The sequence below is a fragment of the Charadrius vociferus genome, unplaced genomic scaffold (genome assembly GCF_000708025.1).
Source record: "Charadrius vociferus isolate BGI_N301 unplaced genomic scaffold, ASM70802v2 scaffold346, whole genome shotgun sequence".
Taxonomy (NCBI): Eukaryota; Metazoa; Chordata; class Aves; order Charadriiformes; family Charadriidae; genus Charadrius; species Charadrius vociferus.
Window position 1 is genome coordinate 589,083 of NW_009648899.1, and position 9,445 is coordinate 598,527.

Sequence of the window (9,445 nt, forward strand, 5' to 3'; positions counted from 1 at the left end):
CCGCTTCCGGCGGCGACCGGCCCCACCCAGCAGCGCGAGGATGGCCGTGCCCCTCTCTCCCACCCCCCCCATGGGCGAGAGCAGCGGGGACGGGTCTCGAGCGCGGGCGCGCGGGTGCACCCCCTCCATCAGGCTCTGTCCCCGGCCCTGAGGCGGACTCGTTTCACCCCTTCCCCGTCCAGGCTGTCGGTTTTCAAGCCCTGAAGCGGCAGTGGCGGCTCGGCTCTGCGGGCACTTGAAAACATGGCCTGAGCCATGCTGCGGAGGCCTCTGGGGCTCCCGAAATGATAACCCGGAGAAGCGTGCGCCCCCCAGTGTGGGCCCTGTGGTGCAGGGGAGCCCAGGGTGGCTGCCCCAGCGCCATGCTTGCCCGTGTGGCCGGAGGAGAGAGTGTGGTCAGCTCGCCTCCATGAGGAGAGAAATCCCACAGAAGTGAAATATTTTAAAATTCCCCTGTCGTTACTCCTTGTCTAGGGGGAATGGAGGCAACTCCATTTCTTAACTTTGAGGCCTTCAGTCGTGAGAGAAAGCAGCGTCTTTCAGCCACCACTGCAAGCGTACGTGGAGGGGTAGGGAAGACGGGCAGGGTTGTGTGGATCCTGTGAAATGGGGTTCACCTTGGATGCCAAAGAGGCCTGAGGGAGTCTGGTGTTGAAATGTTTTTCTTAGCACTGAGTCATGTTCTGTGCAACCTCTAGGGAAGACTAAGGCTGGGAAAGCCCAAGATGACCAGCTGTCAGCTGCACTGCGACTCCATAGACACCACAAGAGGTGTCTATTTGCCTCAGCTTGGGGTCCAACTCCTGCCAAGGCAAGCCACAGCCCTTTCCCACTCTCTTTTGCAGGCAATAACAAGGATGTAGTGGGACCATGCCCTCAGGCCAGGGATGGGAAGGTGTCCAGAACAGCTGAGAGGCAGTTCTCAATACTCACTGCAGTTTGGAGCAATCCTTGGTAGTCTCTAGTCAGGCACAACAGTAAAATTGTTTGTGTGCCTGCCTGAATGATACAGACAAAAACAGAGATCGCTGATTTTACCCCTTAAGAACATTTCTAGCCTGAGGTAGGCTGTTTCAGGAGGGACTGTTTCCATTGAACCAGCTCAGGTGGAGCAGGAGGGAAGACACAAGAATCATTCCCACTGCTTTCTCAACATTGTAAGTCAGCAGAAGAGCCCTCCAGGTGTGTGAGTGGCATATCTTGAAGTGGGTGATGGCTGGCAGACAGGCTGCAGCAGCGGGAGGCTTGGGGAAGAGCACATTTCCCTGTGTGAATTGAGGCTGAAGGGGCTCCACCATGAGAGACATGCAGTTTCAGTCATGTGTAGCACTGTGACTGTGGTGAGGGTGGGAGTTTTAAGTAGTCTTGATTTCCAGCAGTGGCTTGATACTCTTTTAATGGCATCTTTGTGGCAAATATATTAGATTCAGATGCACTTCAGAAATAATTGGCAGTTAATTAACCTCATTCTATGGAATGATGGTTCTTGCTGCAGGGGATCCTGCTGGAGGATTCCTGGTCCCTTTCCTGCAAATCCTGTGTGTTGTTTTTTTACATTTCTTTCTTCCAAATATACAAAGATTACAGATCTTTCCCGTTCACGCAAGGCTCACAAATATTCAGCCATTCAAGCAGACTTAGGTACACAGACAGAACTACTTTTTTTAAAGGTTATATTGGCCAAAGGTAGAAGAAAATGCTAAATTTAGAATCTCGGTCTACAAACAAGTTTCCACATATTTAGCTTTATGTATAAGCTTGGTCTTACTGATGTCTTTGAAGTATTCCTGTGGGTAAAGCGTGAGTGCGTACAAATAATTATAGGAACGGGGCTTCAGTCGGCATTAAAATTAAAAGGAGGATGGCCAGATTTAGTACTGATAAGGGTTTGTTATCTTACCAGTATCAAGAAGAATTTCTGGTGCTGTGGAAATCTGTGTAGAACAGCATTGTCCGTGTCATTAAAAAGCAACAGGCAAGTTTCTCTGCTTTAAAACACGATGTCGCTTTTTCAGCATTGCAGCAGGAGCTTATGCGTATTTAATGACATTCAAGGTTGGAGTCATGCACCGTGATGAGCACAGGCAGACCCTGTCCTTGCTCAGAGCGCCACTGAAATCAGCAAGGCTTGGGGTGTGCTCAGAGACTGCCAGCATATATCGCATTGCAGGACTGCGAATTTAGGAGTCATTTCTGTCTTCTTATATCCCGAAGTGAGTCCTTTTGAGACTAACAAGCAGAATCCGTGTGTGGGTGCGATAGGGCAGAGATCTCAGTGAGGGAGCAAAACAACTTTCCGAAAGATATGAGATAGAAAAGCTGCCACTTTTCCTTGTTTGTACAATGACTAGTCACCTCTTGCAGTTAAAAATGTGCCCTGTTCCTAATTTAAATGTCTGGCTTCAGCTCTTAGTCACTAATCATTGTCATTGTTTGGGCTGGAACACAGACCTGGTGCAAAATACTTTTTTCTTGGTGAAAATATTTGTGCCAGATTCTGTCTGGATATTCCTGTGGTTCTGTTACTGAGCCCCTGCCCTAATCTTGAGCGAGGCAATTGTCTTGCAAATGGTCTGCAAAAAGTGAATAGCAAGATTTACCAAACGAGGCTGCTTGCAGCTAAATTAATATTTATCCAGCATTTTGCAGACCTCCAAAGGAAAGTGCTACCAAAGCTTGTGTGCTTCTTCATTAATATCTGCTCACAGAGACCAATAGCATTATGCAGCACTTGCAAGATGAAACACTGCACCAACAGAGTTTTTGTTGGCTGTATTGATCAAGCTTATTTTTTCCTTTGTTTTATTTATGCTTCTTACACTCAGCAAATCCTCTCAGAAATTACCATGCTGTATTCTCATGCAGCCAAAATCTCCCTGAGAATGCCAGATATCGGTCTCTGAGCCTCATCATCCGTGCACCAATAAATGAATCACATGATTCAGTGACTACCAGATCTACAGCTCCCTCTGTCATATTTAACTCCCATATTTCTCATTGGTCCCTCTCTCCCTCCCTCTCCTCTCTCTCTCTTTGTATATTTATTGCTCCTTATTGCTTCTCTGTCCCCAATGCTACAGGTTATGCACACAGTATTTCTGGTGCCGATCTGTACTGCTGCCTTCCTGGTTTTACTAATATTTTTTTTCCGTAGAAAGAGAAGCAGCATGGTCACTCTGCTGGGCCGCTGGATAAAAGATGAACAGCATGATTGAACAATGTGCCATGGGGAGCAGGGAGCACAAGGCTGTTGTAGGCACTCGGAAACCATATACAATGGGAAGCAATTACAGGATCACCAGCAGAAACCATTGCATCATTTAGTTTCTCTCTCCTGATCATGTGTGAGATACATTTAGGGAGATTATTTTTTTTCTGCCTTGTTTTGCTGATGATGAAGGCTGGGGCTGGAAAGGAAAGTCAGGATTTTTGGCAAGGCTTTGCAGGAGGCGGTATGGAAAAAAGGAGGGTCTCGGGGTCTCTGACAGAGCCAACTTGCCGCGCTTGCTCTGCTCCTACCACAGACCATTACAGAAGGGGATGGTGGAGAGGGTGGCATTGCAAGCCCTCATGCAGCTCCACCCTGAGCTGTCCCCAGCTACCTCTACCAACTTCAGCCTGATGCTTGCCACAGGTGCAGGTGTCCTTATGCTCCTTCGCTCCTTTGCAGGCCATTATTTCCAGGCAGGCTGGAAAGGAGAAGAAATAGAGCAGTAGGGAGAACAAGCATTAAGGAAAGAGAGCTGGAAACAGCAGCTTCTTTCCCCCAGTACCCTCCACAGAGTTGGAGAGCCACCCTGGAGAGCTGGTCCCCCCAGGAGAGAGCCAAATATCACTGCAAAAGAGAGTTTGTACAGAGCTTTAGGCCAGTTGGGCTTTTGAGGGAGGGAAATAGGGTTGTTTCAGCTGTGCCAAAGCATCTGGTTTTGTTGAATTTCGTGATATGCTAAACAAAGTCTCATCTCCTCAAGTCCTAGGATTATGTGAACTTTTTTTTAAAAAAACAACTTTATAACAGAATTATGTTTCTAGATATCATGGCTGCAGGGAGAAGCTTCAAAACATGACTCATAAGAGCTTGAAATACCAGAGAGCAAAATTAAAAAGATTTGAAATTATTAGAAGAAACAAACTGGTCATGTCAAGAGTCATATTCATCTTAAATGCTTGCTTTTGGCAACATCTTGTCTCACCAGTTTTTAACGCCACCTGCCACCAGCACAGACATTTGCCTTTCTATGGGCATGATATCGCCACAACCCTGCCACCCCAAAAGCTGGGACTGTGGGAAGGGCCTTTGTCCAAACAAAGGCTAATCAAGGAACAGATGGGTCTATCAACACTTCTGCATATAATCTGACGCGAAGCTACAGCGTGTGTGTGCTCAGTTGTGTCCCCAAGAGGGGGAGACAGTTTGAAGGACTGGACAGAACCCACTCACCATCATGTGCCGCTGCTTACTGTCCTTGAGCTGCACAGGGGTTGGGAAATGTGATACTTGGGTACTTGATGACAGGCTTATTAAAAGGGGATGAGAAGGAAGCTCTCACCTAAGCACCGGCACGGGATGGGATTTTGAATTTTATTTTTATTGCAGAGCCTGTTGAAACGAGATCCTTTTTAACAGCAGGCTATCAATTATGTGACCTCAGAGCTTGCGTTTCCCAGTATTTGATTATGTTTTGAAAATGTGCCCTGTGCTAGACACCCCAGCCATGGTTACGCATAGATGAATGGAGGTAAAGACACATCAAAGTAATAAACAGATCTGCTTCCCCTGGGTGTGAAAATACTGCTGCTTATCTTCATATAGGTTTGTATCCTATATTCCTTTATGTCCCCCTTCCACACCTCCTTCCACACTCTCTTTCACAATGAGGGTCCACTTCCAGTATGGCATATCCAGCTCCTTCTCATGTTTTCCTATTGATTAGGTAAGAGACACTTGACGGCATGTGCGATTTGAAACTCGGGCCAAGCAAAGCCAGCAACCATTAGCTCCCCCTGAAATATGTATCTCAGTAGGGGCAGTTCTTTAGGTCTCTTTCCTCCATTCAAGCCGCTGATTGTCACTACGCTTGCCGACCAGCTGTGCAGGAGCACAGGAGCCGTGCTCTCATAGCAAACCCAGCTAAAAAAGCCATCCCTCCCCAAAGAAGAAAATCCAGACCATTTTTTTTCCATATAGTTTGGTTATTTTGAACGTCATAACTTTATTGAGACACCAGTAGTTACCACCTTCACTTTGTTAACCACAAATATATAGGACATTGTAAACACAGGTGCCGAGGTGGCGGGGTTTGCTGTAGTTGGATTTCAGAATGGACGGGGGCCAGGGGCGGAGGGGGAGGAGGGGTGAAGGGACACTCGGGCTTAGACAAAACCACTCAGGGGATCCTGTATGCGGCAGGCCATCCATGAGTCATCGTATATACGTATATATGTATAGCTTTATATTATACATCTTTTTAAATATATATATAATATATATACTATACACAGGCAGTAATGCGGCAGGGGAAGGGGCAGGGCTGGCCAGGTGGTGTTACAGAGGCCACGCAGGCATCAGGGATTTGTCTGGATGGATGGTTTGGACTTGCTGCGTGAGGTGGCCTCGCTGGGCTCCTTGCCTTGTACCTGCTCTGGGGACAGGAGCCAAGACTCCTGTGGGAACCACCCCACAAGAAGACTCCTGTGGGAACCACCCCGCAATGCTGCCTTCCCAGGTCCTCCCAAATGTTCACCAGGATGCAGGGACAAAGACGCCTCCTTCCCTGAGGGAACTGCTGGGAATAACACAGAGGGGAAGGGTGTGTGATGAGGTGATGAACAGCGTGGTGGGGACGTGGGTGGGCTGGGGATGGGGACACATCAGGAGGCTGAAGCTACAGGTAGAATTGGGGCAAAGTTTCATCATCCCTTTGCCCTTCACAGCCCCGGGTTCCACAAAACAGTCCCTTACTTGGGGGCTTCATAAGATAAGAAGACATCAAGGGGCCATTGGTCCCAGCAGGGGATGTGTAATCCTCTGTAATCTGGACAAATGGCAGAGAGGGAAGAAAGCCGCCTTATCGTTTTGCTTATACAGCCTTCCTTCTGATCTCCTAATCCCTGGAGTGGGGCTGATCTCACCCACGTTTAGGATCTAAAAGGGACATGTTCCAGCCAGCTGCTCAGATCCTGCCTATGATGACCAGAAATAGGCAGGACCTTATCAGAAGCTCTTAAGATAACCAACCCTTTGGGTAGGTCCATATCTCTCATCAGCTGCAGAACCAGCCAAATGCCACTGGAAATTGCATTTGAAAGAGCTACATGCGAACAAGGAGAGTCCCAGCCCCAGGTCTGTCACCACCAACCCTCCACTGCAAAGGCTGAAAGCATGTCAACGCAAGGACAGTATGTCTTCTCCCATAAGCAAAAGCAAGAAGTTGCCCAAATATCTACTGTTGTAGCGTCCCCTGCCACACCAATGCCTTTCCTACAACACGAAGCGAGGAGGAAAGGGACAGAGATGGGCAGTAACCCAGGATGAAGCCACCTGGCTCATGTGTCACTGAAGTGCTGGCTCTGAGGGAGAGGCCCATTTCTACCTCAAGCCCAACAGCTGGTTACGTGAGGGAAACAAACCAAAGAGGATAAAGAAAAGCTTGCTCATTTGTCAGCCCCAAATTGTGTTTAGCCGTCTACGTAACTCTGATGGCAGAAGGGGCATGCAAGATGCTCCTGTGCTACAGCCCAAAACAGAGCCCCAGGTAGACCCCCCATGTATGGTCAGTACCTCTCCTCACGCACTCAGTCCCTCACCCCCTCCTCACCAAGGAGAGGGGACAGGTGATGGGCAGTTCCTCCCCAAAAGTACAACACATTTTTGTGCCAAAGGCTGGTTATTTATAGCCGCCTCCTCCTCTTGGTTCCCCCCACCCACCCAAAACGAAAGCAAGAAGGATGACACAGATGAGTCTGCATGAGTACAACTAGTTTTTCTCCTCCTCCACTTCGTCATTCGTTCTCTCCTCTCCCCTGGTGGGAGAGATGGACTGGAGGGAACTACCCCGTAGCCACAGTCATAATGAACCCCTCTCAATAAAGTAACCCCCTCCCAAGCCTAAATATTAGGCTGAGCCCACAGAAAAAAGAAGCCTGAGGGGCTTCCCTCCAAACAATACCCCTCCTATTTACAGTATTGCTTTTGCTCGCAGCCACAGAGCAAGGGATGGATGCCCAGTCCCTCCTGGTGCATCCACAGGGCTAGTTGGTTCTCCTCTCCCATCCTCCCCAGTGGTTAACCACCAGCAAGGAGGAGCAAACCACAGGGAGGACAAGCCACAGGGATAGCCACCGGCAGCACAAGTCTGCTGCTAGGAGCAGGAAGAAATGGTGCCTATATACAGCAGAGAACTGCCCCCCTTCCCTCTTGGGACCTGCAGCTCTACGGTTTCTACCCCTTCCCCATCGTTGTGGGGCAGCTGGAGAGGAGTTGGGCTGGGAGGCAGGGAAGGACCGGTAACCTCGGTGTCTTCCAGATGAGATGTTCCCACAACTACAGGCCAGACCTGTGTCCCATCCTTCCAACTCCTAAGGGTGATACAGGGAATAGGCTGGACTCTCAGGGGGAGCACCTACAGATTTTGGGTCTGCTCCTGATCTCTGCTACTGGGGCCAGTGTTGTGTGGAGCAGGGTGGCTGCCTGGGGGATGGAGCTGCAAGGCGTACCCTGCTTCTTGTGCTCTGAGAGATGTCTGTGCTGGGAAGAATTGTCCTATTGGCTATTGCTTAATTATTTCCCTTTAGGGACCGTCTTTACACAGAGACCTTACTTCTATCCTGGAATAAACTGTGCTTCCACAGCTGTGTCTTTACTTGAAGCAAAATCATGAGGAGTGTGGAATTATGTCCATATGAGCTCTATCTGAGGGTCACTGCTGCCACCTAGGTGAAGCTTTTAAAGACAGCCAGGATCTGAGATGGGTGTGCAGAAGACACACTAAGGTATAGTCTACGTAAAGTACAGCAAGACCAGTTTTCAGAGAGCTCAGTCTGGCCCCAACCAGTTCTCTGCACACCAAGACCCCCTTCCCATCTGAGTGGGAGGCAAAGCACAGCAGTGCAGGGCAGGACCCTTTCCTGCTTGATTGCACCCCTGTGCAAGAGCCAGTCGCACGCTGGCTGTCCCAGCAGCGGTATTTCTTTCCAGGGGGAGTCCTGCTCCATTCCTTTGTGCCACAAAGATGGTGTCAGCAAAAGCCTTTGCAATGTGGTTGCAGAGGAACAGAGGAGGGGTCAGCAGGACCTGAGGAGTGAAACTGGCTTTCTTCTCCTCCTCCTGCCCAGGGTGAAATGGCAAAGTTCTCCTCTCCCCCTCGAACCAGCCCAGCTGGGAACAAGGGCTCTCAAGATGCCCTAGAAGCCTACCTCCTCCATCTTCCCTCCCACAGGGACTGCTCCTGGGGGCCAGGGACTGGGCATGGCTCCCCTCCTGCCTCACCAAACACTGGTCTGAGAAGAGTGGCGAGCAGGACATACAGGCGAGGGGAACCACCTCCACCTCCATCCAAGGAGGCTGGGGAAGGAGTGACACTCATGGCACTGCCCCTCTGCTCTGCCGAGTCTCTCACTGCAACCTAGAGGCATGCCTGTGGTTTTCGATTGTACCTGCAAATCTTCCTCCCTCCCTTCCCATTTTATCTTTGTGTTACCCCCCCCAATACTACTTCTTCCCAAACCCTCTAAAAATAAAGCACCCCTCCCTCACTAGCACATGGCAGAGAAAAGCCCCCGTGTCTTTGCATGGGGAATGCTGTTCCTGCTCCCATCCAGCCCCCCCTCCACCCTTGCATGCCTGCATGCTGACTCCAGCACCATCCCCCTCCCTGAGCCACCAGCCCCTCTAACCCAATTCAGATGCCTCCCACATCTACTCCAGCCTTTAGCGACACCGTCTCTTCTAGGAAGGTCCCTGACCCTTCTTATTCCTTCCTTTCTGCCTCCAACACCCTCCCCTCTGCCCTGCTGGTGCCATCGCCCCTCTCCTGCCCACCGGCCAGACTCTGCCCTCTGCAGCAAGGCAGGAGGGAGAGGAGGGAAGGGGGGACCTTCCTGTCACAATGCGGTGACAGATTTTGGAAGAATTTGGTTCTGACAGGTAGTTTTGGGAGGGAGGAGAAAGAAGAGGTGATGGGGAAACCTTTTTTTCTCTTTTTTTTTTCCTTTTTTAAAAACAATAAATAAAAACAGATGACCCAGAAGGCTGGAGCATAGCTGAGAGCCACCTCTTGTGCCACTACACACCTGTCTGGTTTGTGACTCGGCTTTCTGCCAGCAGTGGGAAAGGGGGCAGAAGGGAAAGGGGAAGGGAAAGGGGCATCGGTGGCTCAGTAGTTCTGCGTTTGGTACCCCTGTGTCTCGGTGTCGAAAGCATCTGCTGGAGGGGGCTGCTGGTACG

The 9,445-nt window shown here is 49.9% G+C and overlaps 1 protein-coding gene across 1 annotated transcript in view; it reads right to left on the bottom strand.

Annotated features, from left to right (window-relative positions):
• TAB1 (TGF-beta activated kinase 1/MAP3K7 binding protein 1) overlaps window positions 1–9,445 on the bottom strand; it is a 33,644-nt gene that overhangs the window by 9,092 nt on the left and 15,107 nt on the right. The window lies entirely within an intron of this gene.